The sequence below is a fragment of the Globicephala melas genome, chromosome 10, assembly GCF_963455315.2.
Source record: "Globicephala melas chromosome 10, mGloMel1.2, whole genome shotgun sequence".
Classification (NCBI taxonomy): domain Eukaryota; kingdom Metazoa; phylum Chordata; class Mammalia; order Artiodactyla; family Delphinidae; genus Globicephala; species Globicephala melas.
The window spans coordinates 7545045-7567389 of record NC_083323.1 but is presented as its reverse complement, the minus strand read 5'-3'; the positions used below and the strand labels follow the sequence as shown (position 1 = coordinate 7567389).

General features: G+C 44.6%; 1 pseudogene; it reads right to left on the bottom strand.

Annotated features, from left to right (window-relative positions):
• Positions 1-6944: 6944 nt before the first annotated feature.
• On the bottom strand, positions 6945-7537 carry LOC115852573 (glycine cleavage system H protein, mitochondrial-like; annotated as a pseudogene).
• Between the last annotated feature and the right edge of the window lie 14808 nt (positions 7538-22345).

Sequence of the window (22345 nt, the reverse complement as noted above, 5' to 3'; positions counted from 1 at the left end):
AAGACATCCTTGTCCACAGATCAGAAGACTGGGAAGGGACTTCCCTGGTGGCACAGTGGTTAAGAATCCGCCTGCCAATGCAGGGGACACCGGTTCGATCCCTGGTCTGGGAAGATCCCACATGCCATAGAGCAACCAAGCCCGTGCGCCACAACTACTGAACCTGCGTGCCAGAACTACTGAAGCCTGCACGCCTAGGGCCTGTGCTCCACAACAAGAAAAGTCACCGCAATGAGAAGCCCGCGCACCACAATGAAGAGTAGCCCCCACTCGCCACAACTAGAGAAAGCGCGTGTGCAGCAACGAAGACCCAACGCAGCCAAAAATAAGTTTATTTTTAAAAAAAGAAGACTGGGAAGATCTAACACTGTTAAGAAAGTACAGGCATGCTTTGTTTTTTTGTTTTTTGTTTTTTTTTGCTGCACCATGTGGCACGTGGGATCTTAGTTCCCTGACCAGCGATCGGACCTGAGTCCCTGGCATTGGAAGCACGGAGTCTTAACTGCTGGACCGCCAGGGAAGTCCCCTGCCTTGTTTTATTTTGCTTCACTTTATTGCACTTTGCAGATACTGGTGGTTTAGGGTTTTTTTTTTTTTGGCCACACTGACACGGGGTCTTAGTGTGGCATGTGGGATCAAACCCAGGCCCACTGCATTGGAAGCACTGAGTCTGAACCACTGGACAACCAGGGAAGTCCCTGACGTTTTTTCACAAACTGAAGGTTTGTGGCAACCATGCATCAAGCAAGTCTACCAGCACCATTTTTCCAACAGCATTTGCTTACTTAATTTCTGTGTGTCACATATTCGTAATTCTCCCAATATTTCAAACTTTTTCAGTATTATTATTTTTTCTATGGTGATCAGTGATCTTTGATGTTACTATTGTAACTGTCTTGGGAAACCACGAACTGCGCCCATCTAAGATGGCAAACTTGATCAATAAATGTATGTGATCTGACTGCTCCACAGACTGGCCGTTCCCCCGTCTCTCTCCCTCTCCTCAGGCCTCCCTATTCCTTGAGACACAACAATATTGAAATCAGGCCAATTAATAACCCTGCGATGGCCTCTGAGTGTTCAAGTGAAAGGAAGAGTCGCACATCTCTCACTTTAAATCAAAAGCTAGAAATGATTAAGCTTAGTGAGGAAGACATGCCAAAAACTAAGATTAGGCTGAAAGCTGGCCTCTTGCACCAAACAGACAAGTTGTGAATGCAAAGGAAAAATACTTGAAGGAAATTAAAAAGTGCTACTCCAAGGACTTCCCTGGTGGTCCAGTGGATAAGACTCTGCACTCCCAATGCAGGGGGCCTGGATTCAATCCCCAGTCGGGGAGCTAGATCCCACATGCATGCCGCAACTAAGACCTGACGCAGCCAAATAAATAAAATTTTTTTAAGTTCTACTCCAATGAACACACAAATGATAAGAAAGCGAAACAGCCTTATTACTGGTTTGAAAAAAAAAGTTAGTGATCTGGAAAGAAGATCAAATCAGCCACAACATTCCCTCAAGCCAAAGTCTAATCCAGAGCAAGATCCTAACGCTCTTTAATTCTAGGAAGGATGAGAGAGGTGTGAAAGCGGCAGAAGAAAAGTCCGAAGCTGGCAGAGGTTGGTTCATGAGGTTTAATGAAAAGAAGCCACCTCCATGGCATAAAAGTACAAGGTGAAACACCAAGCTGATGTAGAAGCTGCAGCAGGTTGCCCAGAAGACCTAGCTAAGATGATTAATGAAAATGGCTACACCCAACACTTTCAATGCAGATAAAACAGTCTGATATTGGATGAAGACACCATCTAGGATTTTCATAACTAAAGAGGAGAAGTCAGCAATGCCTGGCTTCACATCTTCAAAGGTCAAGCCGACTCCCTTGTCAGGGAATAACGCAGCCGATGACTTGAAGTTGAAGCCAATGCTCATTTACCATTCTGGATTTTCTAGGGCCCTTAAGAATTAGGCTAAATCTACTCTGCCTGTGCTCTATGCATGGAAAAACAAAGCCTGGGTGATAGCACATCTGTATACAACATAGTTTACTGAATATTTTAAGCCCACAGTTGAGACATACTGCTCAGAAAAAAGAACCCTTTCAAAATAGTACTGCTCATTGACCATGCACCTGGTCACCCAGGAGCTCTGATGGAGATGTAATGAGATTAACATCCTCATGCCTGCTAACACCCGTTCTGCAGCCTGTGGATCACGAAGTAATTTCTACTTTCAAATCTGATTTTTAGGAACTACATTTCATAAGGTTGTAGCTTCCATAGACAGTGATTCCTTTGATGGATCCAGGCAAGGTAAACTGAAAACCTTCTGGAAAGGATTCTCCACTCTAGCTGCCAATAAGATTCATGGCAAAAGGTCAAAATATCAACATTAACAGGAGTTTGGAAGAAACTGATTCCAACCCTCGTGGATGACTTTGAGGGTTCAAGACTTAAGTGGAGGGCTTCCCTGGTGGCGCAGTGGTTGAGAGTCAGCCTGCCGACGCAGGGGACACGGGTTCATGCCCCGGTCTGAGAAGATCCCACATGCCGCGGAGCGGCTGGGCCCGTAAGCCATGGCCGCTGAGCCTGCGCGTCCGGAGCCTGTGCTCTGCAACGGGACAGGCCACAACAGTGAGAGGCCCGCGTACCGCAAAAAAAAAAAAAAAAACTCAATGAAACAAGGCAAACAACTCAATTTTTCAAAATGAGTAAAAGATCTGGACCCTTCATCGAAAAAGGCATACAAATGGCAAATAAGCATAGGAAAAGAGATTCAACATCACTAGACATTAAGAAATGCAAATTAAAACCACAATGAGATCATCACTACACACCCATTAGAACGGAGCGGAAAAAATGGTAATACTAAGTGCTGGTGACAATGTGGAACAATTGGAACTTTCACACATTGGTGTGACAAAATGTACAACCACTACAAAAATCAGTTCGTCAAGTTTCTTGTAAGGTTAAACATACACTTATCTTATGACTCAGCAATCCTACTTCTAGATACTTACCCTAGAGAGAGGAAAACTTATGTTCACACAAAAACCTGTATGAGAATGTCTGCAGCAGCAGCATTATTCATTATCACCAAAAACTGGAAATTGGAATTCGTGTACTTTTTTCTCTCTCAAATATTTTTTAAATGTGGTAAAATATGCATAACATAAAATTAAACATCTTAACCATTTTTATGTGTTATCATTCAGTAGTGTTAGATACATTCACACGGTTGTGCACCCAACGTCCAGAACACACTTCATCTCGCAAATCTGAAACTTCTAGGGTTTTCATCTTTGGGGTTTTTTTGCCACAGCATGCAGCATGTGGAATCTTAGTTCCCCGACCAGGGATCGAACCCGAGCCCCCTGCATTGGAAGCGCAGAGTCCTAACCACTGGACCACCAGGGAAGTGCCCTGAAACTTTTAGTTTTTCGAAATACTGGATACTGTTTTCCACAGTGGCTGTTCCCCCATTTCACATTCCTAGTAGCAGCAAAAGCATTCTAATTTCTCCATAGTCTCGTCAACACTTGTTATTTTCCTTTTTTTTCTTTTTACTATTTTTATTTTGCACTATAAAAGACACTACCAACCAGTAACATACTGCTTTTCTTCACATTCAAAAAACACTTGTTATTTCCTCTTGCGGTTCTGATTTGCATTTCCCCTAAGGATGGTGTTGAGCACTCTTTCATGTGCTTGTGGCCATTTGTATATCTTCTTTGGAGAAATATCTATTCAAGTCTTCTGCCCATTTTTTTTTTAACTTTTTAAATTTTTTTATTTCTTGGCCGCAACACGCGGCTTGCTAGGGATCTTAGTTCCCCGACCAGGGATCGTAACTGTGCCCCCTGCAGTGGAAGTGTGGAGTCTTAACTACTGGACCGTCAGGGAAGTAAGTCCCTCCTTTGCTCATTTTTTAATCAGGCTAATTGGGGTTTTTTTGTTGAGTTGTAGGAGTTCTTTACATATTCTGAAATATTAATCCCTTATCAGATACATGATTTGAAAATATTTTCTCCCACTCCATAGGTTGCCTTTTCACCCTGTTGGTTGTGTCCTTTGATGAAAAGAAGTTTTTACTTTTGATGTAGTCCAGTTAATGGATTTTTACTTTTGTTGCCTGTGCTTTGGTGTTATATCCAAGAAATCACTGCTGAATCAATGTCATGAAGTTTTCTCCTGTTTTCTTCTAAGAGTTTTACAGTTTTAGTTGTTAGGTCTTTATAATTAGATCACTTAGGTATTTATAGTTACATCTCTGAGGTCTCTTAGTTCTTTCGTCCATTTTGAGTTAAATTTTGTATATGTAAAGGTAAGGGTCCAACTTCCTTTTTTTTTTTTTTTTTGGTATGTAGAGATCCAGTTTTCCCAGCACTACTTGTTTTTTCTTTTATTTATTTAAATTAATTTTTATTGGAGTACAGTTAATTTACAATACTGTGTTCCAGCACTATTTGTTGAAAAACCTTCTTTCCCCATAAAATGGTCTTAGCATCCTTGTTGAAACTCATATGATCATATTCAATACATGCATGGGTTTACTTCTGGGCTCTAGTCTGCCCTCTATTCTATTGGGGAGTGTCTAATGAGGATGGAGTTTCAGTTTGGGAAGATGAAAAAGTTCTGGAGATAGATGGTGGTGATGGTTGCACAATAATATGAAGGTACTTAATGGCACAGAACTGTACACTTTAAAATAGTAAATCTGGGGCTTCCCTGGTGGCTTAGTGGTTAAGAATCCACCTGCCAATGCAGGGGACATGGGTTCAAGCCCTGGACAAGGAAGATCCCACATGCCGCAGAGCAACCAAGCCCGTGCGCCACAGCTACTGAGCCTGCGCTCTAGAGCCCGCGAGCCACAACTACTGAACCCACGTGCCACAACTACTGAAGCCTGCGTGCCTAGAGCCCGTGCTCCGCAACAAAGAGAAGCCACTGCAATGAGAAGCCCGTGCACCGCAAGGAAGAGTAGCCCCCGCTCACCGCAACTAGAGAAAGTTCACTCACAGCAATGAAGACCCAATGCAGCCAAAACATAAATTAATTTAAAAAAATAAAATGGTAACTTTTTTAAATGGTAAATTTTATGTGTATTTTTGCCACAATTTTCAAAAATTTTAATGAAACAAAGACATTTTCAGAAAAGCAAAAGCTGGGATAATTTGTAACCAAGAGACCCTTACTCCAAGAAATGCTACAGAAAATTCTTCAGGCTGGAGGGAGAGATAACAATTCAGGTCCACAAAAAGGAAAGAAGCACATTGAAAATGGCAAAATGTGGGTAAATAAAAATACTACTGTTCTTTCTTTTCTTAAATTTTTTTAAAAAATCAATTGCCGGGCTTCCCTGCTGGCACAGTGGTTAAGAATCCACCTGCCAATGCAGGGAACACGGGTTCAAGCCCTGGTCCGGGAAGATCGCACATGCCTCAGAGCAACTAAGCCCGTGCGCCACAACTACTGAGACTGTGCTCTAGAGCCCACGAGCCACAACTACTGAGCCCGCATGCCACAACTACTGAGCCCGCATGCCACAACTACTGAAGCCCGCACACCTAGAGCCTATGCTCTGCACGCAACAAGAGAAGCCCCTGCAATGAGAAGCCCGCGCAACACAACGAAGAGTAGCCCCCGCACACCACAACTAGAGAAAGCCCCATGCACAGCAATGAAGACCCAATGCAGCCAAAATAAATTAATTTAAAAAAAAAAGTTTAAAAAAAAATCAATTGCCTTTTTAAAGTAAAAATAGTAGTGGATCACTAAGTTTATATCATTTATAGAAGTAAAATAAATGACAACAGTACAAAGGACAATAAAGGTGTAAATACAATGATACTGTTGTAAAGGTTTCGTTAAACGTGAATCAGCTGTGATGAATTAAGGACGGATACTGTAATCCCTAAAGTAACCACTTAAAAAATGATCAAAGAACTGGCTAAAAAGTCAATAGAAGAAAAAGAATGAATTACTTAAAAATAACTAACCCAAACAATCCAGGAATGGAGAAATAAAAGAACAAAAAACAGAGGGGACAAAAAGAAAACAAATATCAAGATGACAGACTGGAATCCAATCATATGAGTGATTACATTAAAGGTAAATGGAATAAGCATCCAATAAAACTGATGAATCTCTTGATTCATTAAAGAGAGAAAACATAAATCACCAACAACAGTAATGAAAAACAGGACATCTCTACAAAATCTACAGAATAAGATGAAATTATGAATAACCTTACGCCAATACGTTTAACAACTTAAATGTAATGGATAAATTTCTTGAAAAATATAATTTACCAAAACATACAAAAACATAAAATATATGAATAGTTCAAGATCTATAATAAAGAAATTGAATTCATAATTAACAACCTTCCCACTCGAAAACTCCAGGCCCAGATGCTTCATTGGTGATTACACCAATTTTTTTTTAAGAAGTTGAATATTTTATTATTAAACTGTTTCTTATTTTCCTGCAAGGCTGTTGCTTCACTGTATAAAAATAGCACCAGCAAACACAGTATATTGCAAAATTAAGACAGTAATGTTCTTCACTGGACACTCTACAACTAACAAACTTTTCTCCACTGTCATTTATTTCCAGTGGCAAGTTCATTGAGTATTTTGACCCAAATCCAGGGACGGCTGTAAGCAAGTTACAATATTATATAAGGTTAAGATAACAATGTTATCCTTGAATTACATAATTTTTGTAACTAGTTTTACCACAGATAATTTCAGGAATTCTGAGTATTATAACTGGAGACTAGCCTAAAAATCACAGGGTGTTGTGAAAAAGATGTATAGTGTTTATCTGAAATCATTAGGAAGTTAAGGGGTATTTTTTTCAGGCAACATTGTTGCAAGCAGTTTCTTTTGCTAAAAGTTGCTTTTTAAAAATCCACCACTAATTTAAGACAACTATGCTAGGTTAAGTTGTTTCAAACTAGTTTATTTAGGGGTTCCATTTTCACTCCTCAATAGATTTTATGTATTTCTCATATGCTTCTTCACTCATTAGTTCATCTAGTTCTGAAGGGTTACTGAGTGTCATCTTGATCAGCCAACCATCTTCATAACAAGATTTGTTGACAAGTCCTGGATTTTCTGCTAGAGCTTCATTAATTTCAGTTACTTCTCCTGAGAGAGGAGAATAGAGTTCACTAGCAGCTTTCACACTTTCCAAAGCACCAAATTCGTCTTGTTTGTTCAATTTTGTCCCAACTTCAGGCAGACTACGGTGAACAACATCTCCCAAAGCTTCCTGTGCAAAATTGCTGATTACCACTGTTCCAACACCGTTTTCTGTTGTTACCCATTCATGTTTGTCTGTGAATTTACGACCCGACAGCAGTGCGGGGCCGGTGCGCAGCGCCTGGACAGCGCCCACCCGCAGTCCCCAGGGCCGAGGCGGCAGGTCGCATTGGGCGCAGAGATGGCGCGCAGGCTGCAGACCGCGGCCCGCACGCTCCGCGCCACGCCACTCGCAGCGCCATGTTCGCAGGGGTGCAGAGGGTCTCCGCGCAGCATATAGAGCCACACCAAATATTTAAGGAAGATAAAACACCAATCTTACATAAACTCCTTCAAAAGTAGAAGAGGGGCTTCCCTGGTGGCACAGTGGTTGAGAGTCTGCCTGCCGATACAGGGGACATGGGTTCGTGCCCCGGTCCGGGAAGATCCCACATGCCGCGGAGCAGCTGGGCCCGTGAGCCATGGCCGCTGGGCCTGCGCGTCCGGAGCCTGTGCTCCGCAACGGGAGAGGCCACAGCAGTGAGAGGCCCGTGTACCGCAAAAAAATAATAATAAAATAAAAGGACTGAGAAGATCAAGTACTGTCAAGGACATGGAGCAACAGGAACGCTCACACATGGCTAGTGGGAATGTAAAATGCTATAAACACTTCGGCAGTTTCTTTCTTTCTAAAAGACACTTACCACACCACTCAGGACTCCCACTTCTAGATATTTACCCAACAGACAGAAAAACCTCTGTCCACACAAAGACCTTCATGTGAATGTTGGGGTTTTTTGGTTTGTTTTTCATTTCTTGGCTGCGCTGCACGTTTGTGGGATCTTAGTTCTCTGACCAGGGATCGAACCCAGGCCTTCGGCAGTGAAAGCGCCAAGTCCTAACTACTGGACTGCCAAGGGATTCCCTTTTATTTATTTATTTTTTAATTTATTTTTTAGTTTTAGACCTTCATGTGAATGTTGATAGCGTTATTCGTAATAGCCAAACCATGGAAACAGCCCAACAGATGGTGAGTATATAGCCAATCTGAGATCCATCCATTCAGTGCATCACTACTCAGCAATCAGAAGGAACAAACTATGATAAATATGACATGGCTGAACCTCAAAAGCGTTATGCTGAGTGAAAGAAGCCCAGGTTCAATCCCTGGTTGGGGAACTGAGATCTCGCAAGCCATGCGGCATGGCCAAAATTAAAAAAAAAAACAACAAAGAAAACCAAACCATTACAGTAACATACAGAGTATTTTCACTGCCCTAAAAATCCTCTGTGCTCTGTCTACTCATCCCTCGCTCCCCCCAACCCCTGGCAACCACTGACCCTTTTATTGTCTCCATAGCTTTGCCTTTTCCAGAATGTCATGTAGGTGGAATCACACAGTACGGAGACTTTTCAGATCGGTTTCTTTCACTAGGTAAAATGCATTTAAGATTCCTCCATGTCTTTTCATGGCTTGATAGCTCATTTATTTTTAGCACTGAATACTACTCCATTGTCCGGATGGACCACAGTTTGTTTATTCATTCACCTACTGAAGGAATCTTGGTTGCTTCTAAGTTTAGGCAATTATGAATAAAGTTGCTATAAACATCGTGTGCAGGTTTGTGTGTGAACATAAGTTTTCAACTCCTTTGTATAAATACCAAGGAGTGAAATTGCTGGATCATATGGTGAGATTATGCTTAGTTTTATGAGAAACCGCCAATCTGTCTTCCAAAGTGGCTGTACCATTTTGCATTCCCATCAGCAAAGTTCCTGTTGCTCTACAGCCTTGTCAGCATTTGGTGTTGTCAGTGTTCCAGATTTTAGCCATTCCAATAGGTGTGCAGTGGTATCTCATTGTTTTAATTTGCATTTTCCTGGTGACACAAGCTGTGGAACATCTCTTCATATGCTTACTTGCTATCTGTATATGTTCTTTGGAGAGATGTCTGTTAAGATCTTTGGCTCATTTTATAATCAGGTTATTTCCTTATTATTGCATTTTAAGAGTCCTTTGTATAATTTGGGTAACAGTCCTTTATCAAATATGTCTACAAATATTTTCTCCCAGCCTGTGGCTTATCTTTTCATTCTCCTGACAGCGCAGAAGTTTTTAATTTTAAAGAAGCCCAGCTTACCAGTTATTTCTTTCAAGGATCATGCTTTTGGTGTTATTTTTTTTTTTTTTTTTTTTTTTGCGGTACACAGGCCTCTCACTATTGGGGCCTCTCCCGTCACGGAGCACAGGCTCCGGAAGCGCAGGCTCAGCGGCCATGGCTCATGGGCCCAGCCGCTCCACAGCATGTGGGATCCTCCCGGACCGGGGCACGAACCCGTGTCCCCTGCATCGGCAGGAGGACTCTCAACCACTGCGCCACCAGGGAAGCCCTGGTGTTATATCTTGGAAGTCATTGCCAAGCCCAAGATCATCTAGATTTTCTCCTATGTTATCTTCTAGGAGTTTTTTTTGTTTGTTTTTATTTACTTTTGGCTGCATGGAGTCTTAGTTGTGGCACGCGGGATCTTTCGTTGCAGCGCACGGGCTCTTCGTTGGGGCGCGTGGGCTCCTCTCTAGTTGTGGCACATGGGCTTAGTTGCCCCGTGGCACGCGTGATCTTAGTTCCCTGACCAGGGATAGAACCCACGTCCCCTGCATTGGAAGGCGGATTCTTAACCACTGAACCACCAGGGAAGTCCCTTCCAGGAGTTTTATAGTTTTCTGTTTTACATTTAGGTCTATGATCCATTTTGAGCTCATCTTTCCAAACTGTGTATGGTCTGTCTAGATTCTTTTTTTTTGCATGTGATGTCCAGATGTTCCAGTATCATTTGTTGAAAAGACTATCTTTGGTCCATTGTATTGCCTTTGCTCCTTGGGCCAAGTATCATTTGACTATTTTTATATGGGTCTATTTCTGGGCTCTCCATTCTGTTTCATTGATCTGTCTATTCTTGAACCAATACTACGCTGTCTCGATTTACTGTAGCTTTATAGGAAGTCTTGAAGTTGGGTAGTGTCAGTCCTCCAACTTTGTTCTTTAATTTTGAGTTGGCTAATTCTGGATCTTTTGCCTCTCCCTACAAACTTTAGACTGAGTTTGTCAATATCCACAAAATAACTTAGTGGGATTTTGACTGGGATTGAATTGAATCTATAGATCACATTAGGAAGAACTGATATCATGACGTGATATCGTGAGTCTTCCTATCCATAAACAGGAAATAACTATTTAATCCTTCTTTGGTATCTTTCATCAGAGTTTTGTAGTTTTCCTCATGTAGGTCTTGTATGATATAAACTTTTAATACGCACACTCACGTATTCAGTATGGAGTTTGTCCATGTAATTGCCATCTGCCTTTGAGGTCAGGGCCATGTCTGCTTAAGTGGCAGATGGTGTGACAACATTTGTAGGTATGGACATCAGAAATGCTGATGAAGGGGAGGAGAATCTGACAGATTCCATTAGAATTTGGATTCTAATCCCAGCTCGACCACTAACTTGCTGTATGACCTCTGGCAAGAGATTTCCCCTTCTGGGCCTTAATGAGGGGGTTAGGCTACACCAGTGGATCCTGGGCTCAACTCCCAAATGCTTTTTCAGTAGGTTTGGGGAGCACCTGGAGAAGTCTGTATAATTAAAAACTTAACGCTGGTGTTTTTGATCTCCGGGATCCACTGACTCATTTGGAGTAAAGGTTCCCAAATTTCCGCCACTCACGTGCCTTTAGTGACTCAATAATTGCTTCATGATGCCCCTAGGCCTAAAGAAATACCTAATAGTTCTGTCATTAAGTAGATAAGCCCCAAAAAACTCATTATTTTTTAAAAAAATAAATGTATTTATTTATTTATGGCTGTGTTGGGTCTTCATTGCTGCGCACGAGCTTTCTTTAGTTGTGGTGAGTGGGGGCTACTCTTCGTTGCGGTGCGCGGACTTCTCATTGTCGTGGTTTCTCTTGTTGCGGAGCACGGGCTCTAGGCGCGCAGGCTTCAGTAGTTGTGGCACGTGGGCTCAGTAGTTGTGGCTTGTGGGCTCTAGAGCTCAGGCTCAGTAGTTGTGGCGCACGGGTTTAGTTGCTCCACGGCATGTGGGATCTTTCTGGACCAGGGCTCCAACCCATGTCCCTTGCATTAGCAGGCAGATTCTTAACCACTGCACCATCAGGGAAGCCCCAAACTCAGTAAGTGTTTATGTCCTAACAATTTAGTGCCTTTTGGGCGCCGCACACTGTCTCAAACCTCGAAATCAGACTGGACACCCCACTCTCTTTTCCTCTTCCATATTGACTTACACACGGTACTTGCTTTTTATCACAACAACCTCCAAAACCTCGGCTTGGCAAATATAAGACATTATCAGAAGGAATGCAGTGTGAGCCAACGCTGAAACTGCCTCAAGCCAGCAGTCTGTGCAGCATCAGGCGGCACTGTGTTACAGGCTGAATGGTGTCCCCTCTTCAAATTCATTCATGTTGAAGTCCTAACCCCCAGGACCTCCGACTATGACTGTATTTGGAGACAGGGCTATTAAGGAGGTAATTAAGGTAAAATGAGGTCATATGGGTGGGTCCTAATCCAATATGACTGGTGCCCTTATAAGAGGAGATTAGAACACGGATATGCCCACACAAAAGAAAGACCACTTCAGGTACAGCAAGAAGACAGCCATCTGCAAGCCAAAGAGAGAGGCTTTGGAAGAAATGAAACTTGCTGACACCTTGATCTTGGACTGCCAGCCTCCAGGACTGTGTTGTTGAAGCCATACAGTCCTGGTAATTTGTTAGGGGAGCCCGGCAAACCAACACACTAGGTTTCCTCTAAGATTTTAAAATATCCCTCAGCACCCCTGAGAGGTCCCTGCCATGCCTCAGAGCACCTCAACACATAGTTGCAGAACCACAGAGGGTCTTAAATATTCCCCACTCAAATCAGTAATTGCTAGGGTATAAGTCAGCTAGCAAAATTTCACTCAGCATATGTAAACATTTCTGCCCTAATCACACACCTGGCTCTTTGCTTCAGTAGACATCCATCATTTGGTCGAAGAGTCACCCTAGGCCAGTGATTTAGGAGGTCTTTGGAGTAGTCTGGGAGAAAGCCAGTCGTGAACTGGACCGGGATGGTAGCAGTGGGAATGCAGAAAAGTGGACATATCGGGATATGTTTTGTGGTGAGAAGTAGTTCAGTCAGAACTTGTAGATGGATCTGTGAGTGGGAGAGAGCAGAATCAAGGATAATTCCTAGGTTTTGGTTTATAATTAATTACATTTCTATTGTGACTACAATCTTTCATTCCACAATTTTTAGTGAGAGCCTGCTAAAAGCCACACTATGTCCAAGGTGTTGGGATACAGAAGTGGGAAAGACAACGTCCCTGCTTTCACTCGATTAGGAGAGTGGATGCTAAAGCCAGACTGCCTGGGTTCAAATTCCAGCTCTGTCACTTAGTAGCTGTGTGACTTTGGGCAAGTTACTTACCCTACCTAAGACTCAGTTTCCTTATCTGCACAATGGGGATAATAAAGGTATCCACCTCTTAGAACTGCTATAAGGATTTAAAGACTTAATATATTACAGCCCTTATAACAGTGCCTAACAAGAGTAAGTAGTCTATAAGTTTTAGCTATTACACCTCAGGGAACTTTTATCCTAGTGGAAGGAGACAGAAAACAAACAAACACTGAATATTACATTGTGGTAAGTTCAATGAAGAAAATCAAAAAGGGGGATGTGATAGAGAGCTTCATGAACTACTTTACCCTGGGGGCTCAGGAAAGGCCCTTCTGAGGAGATAACATTTAAACTGAGACCTAGGGGAATTCCCTGGTGATCCAGTGGTTAGGACTGTGCACTCTCACTGCCAGGGGCCCAGGTTCAATCCCTGGTCAGGGAACTAAGATCCCACAAGCCGTGCAGTGTGGCCAAAATTAATTAACTAATTAAAATAAAAAATAAACAAGCCAGTAGTGAAAATAAATTTGCTTTAAGAAATAAAATAAACTAAGACCTAAATGGTAAGAAGGAGCCAGACATGAGAATATTCAGGAAAAGAACATTCTAGAAAGAAAGAACAAAAGCAAATTCCCCAAGGAACAGATCTGGCATGTTCCAGCGACAGAAAGAAGGTCAGTAGGGCTGGAATTCAGTGAGAGGGGGAGAGAATGATGCAGAGTGAAGCTGGCAAGGCAGGCAGCTGACAGATCACGGAGAGGCCCTTACAGGTCAGCAGGGAATCAGAGTTTATTTCAGAGTAATGAGAGGGACTTCTCCAGTGGTCCAGTGGTTAAGACACCACGCTCCCAAGGCAGGGGGCCCTGGTTCCATCCCAGGTCAGGGAACTAGATCCCGCGTGCATACCGCAACTAAGAGTTTGCATGCTGGGCTTCCCTGGTGGCGCAGTGGTTGAGGGTCCGCCTGCCGATGCAGGGGACACAGGTTCGTGCCCCGGTCTGGGAAGATCCCACATGCCGCGGAGCGGCTGGGCCCGTGAGCCATGGCCGCGGAGCCTGCGTGTCCGGAGCCTGTGCTCCGCAACGGCAGAGGCCACAGCAGTGAGAGGCCCGCGTACCGCAAAAAAAATTAAATAAATAAAAATTAAAAAAAGAATTTGCATGCTGGAACCAAGACGTCTGCATGCCACAGCCAAGATCCCGCATGCCGCAACTAAGACCCAGCACAGACAAAATACATAAATAAATAAATATGTTTTTAAAAAAAGACTGATGAGGAGCAAGGGGGTGATTAAATGAGGAAGGCGGCGTGGTTCGACTTTTTTTTTTTTTTCCGACTTACTTTTTAAAGAGATCTGTCTGGCAGTTGTAAGAATAGGTTTTAGGGACAAGAGTCTACTATAGGACTTCAGGCAAGAAATGAGGGTGACTCCATCTGAGGGGAGGGACAGACGTAAGAGGACAGATCTGGGATGTGTCTTAGATGTAGAATCAACTAGACCTGCACTTCACACAAAGGTCCTGCTGTACGAAGCTCAGGACAGTCAGCCTCGTACTAGTCACAGGTGTTGACATGTGCAGCTTAGGTTCAGATGTGCAGCCTTAGGGCTTTAGATTCTGACAGTCGTGGATTTGAATTCTGGCTCCACCACTCAGCCACTGTGTGACCTTATACAAGCCATCTTCACAGCTTCCTCCCCTGTAGAAGGGGGATGGACAACAACACTTGTCTTAGGCGGAGCTGTGGAAGTTAAATGAGAGAACCCAGTCAGAGCACTTCGCACAGAATCTGACCACACAGCAAGAGCTCAGTGAATGTCAGCGGTTATCACTGCGCTCAGTTACTGGACATCTCCACACTCATTCCGATGAACCAACTGCAACTGTTCTTTGCCTGGCCTCCCTGCCTCCAGCTGCACCTGCTCCAATCCATCCTCACTCTGCTGTAGGACTTTACCTCGGACATAAACCAGTCATGTCACTCCCCTTTCAGAATCACTGCAACGGATCCCCTGCCTACAGACAAAACCCCAAAGTCTCAGAACAACACCCAAAGGCCCTGCGCACTCGGCACCCTGCCTGCCTCCCCATGACCTAGCCTACAGCCATGCTATATTATTTCAGTTCACCAAATAAACCACTGTTCCAACTTATCATGCTTTTGTCTATGCCAAAGTATTCTTACCCCCATGTACCTGTTAAACAATAACTCATCTGTCAAGACACAGCTTAAGTATCACTTATCCTGACACCTCCCTTCCCATCCACCAAGAACTGCTCTCTCCTCTCTATTACTACTGTAAATTGCACATAATTCCAATACTTCACTGATTGATCTATAACCTTCACCTGTGAAGTCGCAGAGGGCAGGCACCGAGAGCACCTCTGAAACCCCTGCACAGCACCATTCAGGAAACATCTAATGAATGGAGAACAATGCAGAAGGAGGAGACTTTTATGAATACACTTCTCCAGGGGAGTATGTTTAGTTCCTAGTTGGTGGTCTTCTTAGGGAGGCTTCACCCTGAGATGGTTAGGAAAAACGGCTCTGGAATTGGAAAGAAATGTGTTGGAACACACACAGTGAGGATGCTCCCACTGCACCCTCACTGTGCGACCCTGAATGCATTACTTAACCTAAGACTCATCTTAGGTCTTCATCTGTGTCTTCGTCTGTAAAATGGAATGATAATAACCTCACAGGGTTGCTGCAAAGAGCAAAAGAGACGTACGTAATGAGCTCAGTCAAGAGCCTGGCATCCATCGAGCACGCAGTGCAGAGTAGCTTTTAAAAAGTGCAAAAAATACAGCAGACCGCTAATAGTGATTATGGGGTGTGGGGGGACAGATTTTGAGGGGGGCTAAATTTCCATTTTATGTATTTTTATGTATTGTTTGAAAATCAGAAAAATAAAGAGATAGCAAAATTAATAATAAAAATTTTAAACAGGGGGATTTCCCTGGTGATCCAGTGGCTAAGACTCCAACGCTTCCACTGCAGGGGACTCAGGTTCAATCCCTGGTCGGGGAACTAAGATCCTGCAAGCCACGCTGGCACGGGAGAAGAATTTTAAAAATTTTAAAAATTAGGGACTTCCCTGGTGGCACAGTGGTTGAGAATCCGCCTGCCAATGCACGGGACACGGGTTCAATCCCTGGGCCCAGAAGATCTCACATGCCTCGGAGCAACTAAGCTCATGCACCACAACTACTAAGCCTGAGCTCTAGAGCCCACGAGCCACAACTACTGAGCCCGCATGCCAGAGCTACTGAAGCCCATGCGCCTAGAGCTTCTTGTGCTCCACAAGAGAAGCCACCGCAATGAGAAGCCCACTCACCACAACGAAGAGTCGCCCCCGCTCACCGCAGCTAGAGAAAGGCTGCATGCAGCAACGAAGACCCAACTCAACCATAAATAAATAAATTTTTAAAAATACAAACCAAAAAACAGATCCAAGCCTTCTACTCCATATCCATTGTTTTTTACATGCTCCCAAACCCTGGAAAGACGGGTCATGTTTAAGAGTAAGTATGGCCTAACACAACATTGAAAATCAACTATACTCCAATAAAAAAATAAATAAATAAAACGTGAGCAAAAAAACCAAAAGGCACCGCCAAAATCAGTAAGTCTGTCTGAAGTGCTTTGGTCAGCAGGGGGCTGGCACTGGGAGAAGAAAATGATTTCTTAGGAATCCTTTGCCCTAGACTGTCCATTCTAAACCACAAAGTAAGGAGACAGGTATCCGGGGCAGTAGCTCTGTTCGGTGATGAACACTATATAGATAACAAGAGTTTCTTCCAAGCCAGCAGCAGTCACAGACTTACATGCTTTCAGTGGCCAGATGTCAGCACAGATGCATGCATGCTGTAAACAGTGGGGACTGGCAAGCTGGAGAGGACAAATGCCGTCTAAAGGAAACAAAACTAGCAGCCCCAGCCAAGTGCTGCCCACTGTGTAGGCACCAGTGTCCCCACATATTCTAATTTTTTAAAAAAGAAAAGCTGGAAATCCAGATTATTTTTTGTAACATTTAAATATTACTTCAAAAAATTTTATAACCACAGTACCAGCCAAACAAAACACTTTTGCAGGCTGAATTCAGCACATAAGTTCCAGTTTGCACCACACTTTTCTACAGGATTTCTTAGGAAATTGAGGCTGGGGCAAACCATGGGAATGGGTACCTCCACCAAGGTCAGAGTCCTTCATCTTTGCCTGTGTGTGTACAAATGACTTAAGCCTGTCTGTCCCCATGTCTTTCTCAGTTAACAATAAAGCTGAGAGTCTTTTTTTTTTTTAACAAAGTATCTAAAACTTCACTCAACATGCTTCAGGGTAAAGAGAAAAAAGTAATTTCTACTTATTCTTCACAACCCAGCTCAGGTGATACCTTCCCCGGGAATCTGTCCCCTGATCCCTTAGCCCACCACGCCCTGTAGGACTACCTAACATTCCCTGAGCACTTACTGTGCCAGGTCCTGCCCAAAGATCTTTACCAGTAAAAACCCATCGAATCCTCTCAACATACCTGTGACTGCAGGTACTACTCCACACCCATTTTACATAAGATTAAGTAACCTGCCAGAGACCACTCCGTTTAGACAGAGCAGGGTCAGGACTTGGATGGGGAGCTCCTTGAGGACTAGTGTCTCATCTTAATCATTTTTGAATCCAGAGGGATAAGTACTTTGGCACTAAATGTTCACGAATGAACAGACAAATGGATCACTCCCCATCTGTATGTGTGGATACGGTAGGCTCTGAAGGGTGATCTTGACCACACAGGTATTTCTTCAACAACCTTTCTATGAGTCACACCTGTTGGGCTCTAGACATGGACAGATCATGGTTAGAAGGCTCAGTTTGGTGAGGGTACCAGGCGTGTAAATTTTTAATTTAAAATAATAGCAGTGTCACTTGGTTTGGCTTGCAAAAATCAGGGAAAGCTTCCTGGCAGAGGAAATGCTCAAGCTGAGTCTTGAAGGAAGAGAGTAACGTGTTTCCCAGGCAGATAAGGACAGAAAGGAGAGGCCAGCTGAGGGGCAGCATGTGCAAAGGCCTCGAGATGACCAAATCTTTATCCAAAGACCTGCAATCAGCCCAGAATGGCTCACATGCAAGGAACATGGTGGGCACATTGGGAGAGGCTGGAGGGTGGACATCTTCCAAGCATTCAGGGCCTTGACTGGGTAAGAGATGGGGAACAAAAAAGGGGTTTTATTTTTTTAACAGTTTTATTGAAGTATGATTTGCATGCTATAAAAATTCATCTCTTTTATGTGTGCAATTCAATGATTTTTAGTAAATTTAAAGAGTTGTATAACCATCCCCACAATCCAGTTTTAGATCTCAATTACCCCAAAAGACCCCTCCTGTCTGTTTGCAGTCAATGCCTGTTCCCACTTCCACCCCAGGCAACCACTGATCTACTTCTTGGCTGTACAAATGTCCAATAAACAACAAGGTCCTACTGTATAGCACAGGGAAATATACTCAATATCTTGTAATAATCTATAACGGAAAAGAATCTAAAAAAGAATAGATATACATGTGTATAACTGAATCACTCTGCTGTACACTTGAAACTAACACAACATTGTAAATCAATTATATTTCAATAAAAAAAATTTTTTTAAGTCTGGGATGAATAAAAACAACAACAAAAATATGTGCCTTTCCAGTAAAGGCAGAAAAAAAAATGACCTGATCAGATTTATATTTTTAAAACAACCTCTGAGTTGTGGAGGTTGGTTCGAGGAGGGTTAAGACTGAAGGCTGGGACTTCCCTGGTGGCCCAGTGGTTAAGAATCCGCCTGCCAACGCAGGGGACACGGGTTCGAGCCCTGGGCCGGGAAGATCCCACATGCCGCGGAGCAACTAAGCCCGTGCGCCACAACTACTGAGCCTGCGCTCTAGAACCTGCGAGCCACAACTACTGAAGCCTGCGCACCTAGAGACCGTGCTCTGCAACAAGAGAAGCCACTGCAATGAGAAGCCCGCGCACCACAACAAAGAGTAGCCCCTGCTCACCGCAACTAGAGAAAGCCTGCGCACAGCAACGAAGACCCAACGCAGCCAAAAATTTTAAAAAAAGACTGAAGGCTGCCTCTGTCACTATTTCCCTCAATGCTCAGATTTAAGCACCTGAAGGCAAAGGCCTTTTAACAAACTACCAATCACCTTTCTTACTGGACATGCTGGAATCTCCACCAGATGTTTTTTCATAAGTAACACCTAATTGGTCCAAGTGTCAGATCAGTGGTTAGTCCCACTAATCAATATTGAGTGCACTTATCACAGGAAACCAGTGACATTTTCAGATTTAATTATTGTCAGTGGAAGAATGTGCTCTTGCAATTCACCTTGTTTTGCACCACCGCTTTTGAGATGTCAGGATTGTATTAAAGGAATTACTGCTGTTGGCGTCTCCAGAGCACCACATTATATTTAGAAAGAGGGACTACAACACCACCATGGATTTATAAATGCTTATCTCCTGCCCTGTAGGAGTGGTTGGGCTTTTCTTTTTTTTTTTTTTTAAGGCTTGCTAGTTGATATTAAGGTGATCAGCTGAAATAGCAAAAAGCATGGTGGGTTGTCATGAGGATTCAATAAAATACTCAAAGGCACCTGGCAAAAGTAGCTTCTCATTAAATATTCACAGACTCTGAACCTGGATCGATCAACAATGGGAAAAGTGTGGTTTAGTGAAAAGTTTTTTCGGCACCAAGAGGGCTGGTTTACTTAACTTTCCTAAGCTTCACTCTCATTTCTAAAAGGATAAAAAAAAACCCTCCTGCCTTTTAAGTTTGTTGTGAGGAAAAACAAGGTTACATGATAGGTGATAAGACCTAGCCCAGAAAACACCTGACACACATCACAGACAGTAGAAAACACCTGGCCCCTCTTCCCTTTCACAGGCCAATGGGGACTGAACAAAAATAGCATCTCTCAGGGTACCTGTCAGTGTCTGTGGTGACGGACTGCCACCTGCCTAGACCTCACTGCATGTATTAGTAAATACACCCCTCAAAAATAGGCATTTGATAAGCGCCTGCCAATTTACTGTACCCCTAGAAATGGTATCACCAAATTAACTGCCATTATTCTACAAATAAACAGTTTCGGTTCCTTTAACTGAGATTTCAAAACCCCTACTTACGTTTCTCATGTTCCTTCCAGTAATTTGCTAGAAGGTGAACCTGTCAATAGGAAGGACACAAATTATTATGTATCACCAATGCCCTCAAAATAATTGTTGCTCAGAAAACCCAAAACATTCAGTTGGAATTTTCAGAATTCAGGCAACCCCCTATCCGACTACTTCCCAGTTTTGACTTTGCCTAAAGCACTCCTCGTAGTTGGTCCAACCCAAACCAGGAACCACTTAAAAAATAATAAGAGTTAAAACTGCTGCGGCCTGGTGATCTGGGTTGCTGGGACACAGTTGTTGGGAGCTGGGAAGGGGCAAGCAGACCCAGCCAAAGTATTGTTTTAAACTAACAGCTAGGAGCTCCGGTGAGGCCACAGGATGTTTCAGTTTCAGAGTTTTATGCTCATCCAAGGCAGTTATCCTACAAGCCATTGATTTATTCAACATTAATGCTCTGCCCCTGCCCCTGCTCTGATCTTATAAACTTCTCTAGGACACAATTTCTCCATCTATTGATAAAGGGAGGCTAATAAAAACACTCCCTTGGTGGGTTAATTGTGAGGCGTTATCTATGACAACGTATTTGAAAGTGCTCTACACTTTGCAAAGCACTACTCACATATTAGTTCTCAGTCTTCCTAAGTCCAGCTATTTTCACGTCGGAGGAAAGTATGGCCCTCAAAGATCAAACGACTTCCCAAGGTCTTACAGCGAACTGGGGCAGAGCTCGCTCAGTTATCTCCACCCATCAAACCTTCTCAATCTTCAAAGGCTGGTTCAAGAACGCGTTTTCCTCAGCCTAGCGCAGCCGGCAAGAGCCAAATGGCCCAGGTTCGCATCCCAGCTCTGCCTCTTTCACAATCCTAGGACACACGTGCGCCCTGTGTGCCAAGGCTGCCACCGCGTGAAGGAAAGGGTGGTGACGGCGCCTGGCCAGCCTGGGTGCTTAATAATGGCAGTTAGGCTCTGTCAGCCCAGTTATCACTCCCTTTCCTGTTTTCTCCCCGCGCTGGGGTTGCAATCAAGGCCGGGATAGTTTGAGGGCTCGCTGCGCGCCAGGCACTGTGCTCATTGCTCTGGCCGAGCGCAGCCCCTCCCCTCAGCCCAAGACAAAGGGGGGAGGGGGGGAGTCGCGCCGCCCCCTCCCCCCACGCTGGGCGCAGCCCGGGGGCGGACATCCCAGCTCTGTAGCCCCCAACTCAGTAGTTCTCCCGTCGACCCCAGCGCCCCCACCCTACACGGCGGTCACTGACGCCCCCAGACTGGACCCCGCTGTTCAGCGGTCCCAGCGAGCCCGCGCCGCTGCTCCCCGCACCAGCCGGGCTTGCACGGGTACGAGCTGCAGGATTCCAGCCGACGGGCGGCGGGGGCGGGGTGATGGAGGCGGGGGCCGCGCGCCGGGCGTGGGGGGCGTGCCCCGGGGCGGGGCGGGGCGGGGTGGCCAGCGGTTGGCGCTGGGAACCGGCGAGCGCCGCCCGGCCACGTGACCCACTGGCCCGCCCTGCCCCTCTGGGGATGGAGGCGCGGCAGTTATTGCGATCCCCTTTCACTTAGGCGGCATCCCCACCCCCTACCACCGGGGGAGCACCAGAGAGTCAGGAGCTAACCGTTATCATCCCATTTTGCAGATGAAGCGAAGAACTGAGGCCTTCCCAGAGTCATAGGTGGCCGACCGGGTGTCAAAGCGGTTAGCACCATGCCCCCCGCTTGTCGGGGCCGGAAAGCGTTGGTCTCCTTTCCTTTGGATTATGTTGGAATGGAAGCTCCAAGAGGGCAGGAACTGTGCCGTCCTCCCGTTTGCTGTTGTGTCCAGAGCACAGTAGGCACGCAGTAAATCATTTGAACAAATAACTCTTACTCTGGGGGCTTCCCTGGTGCCAATGCAGGGGACTCGGGTTTGAGCCCTGGTCAGGGAAGAGCCCACATGCCCGGAGCAACTAAGCCCGTGCGCCACAACTACTGAGCTTGCGCTGTAGAGCCCGTGTGCCACAAGCCCACGCACCTAGAGCCCGTGCTCGGCAACAAGACAAGCCACTGCAATGAGAAGCCCGCGCACCGCAACGAAGAGTAGCCGCTGCTCGCCACAACTAGAGAAAGCCCACGAGCAGCAACGAAGACCTAACGCAGACAAAAATAAATAAATTTTTTTTTAAAAAAAAAGGAAGAAAGAAGAAAACATTTTTCTCTATTAAAAAAAGATAAATAGGGCTTCCCTGGTGGCGCAGTGGTTGAGAGTCCGCCTGCCGATGCAGGGGACACGGGTTTGTGCCCCGGTCCTGGAAGATCCCATATGCCGCGGAGCGGCTGGGCCTGTGAGCCGTGGCCGCTGAGCTTGTGCGTCCGGAGCCTGTGCTCCGCGACGGGAGAGGCCACAGCAGTGAGAGGCCCGCGTACCGCAAGGAAAAAAAAAGAAAAAGATAAATAACTCTTACTCTGGCCCTTCCCTATCTCTCTAACCTCAACGTGAGTCGTCCTGCCCTCTCCCCAAAGAT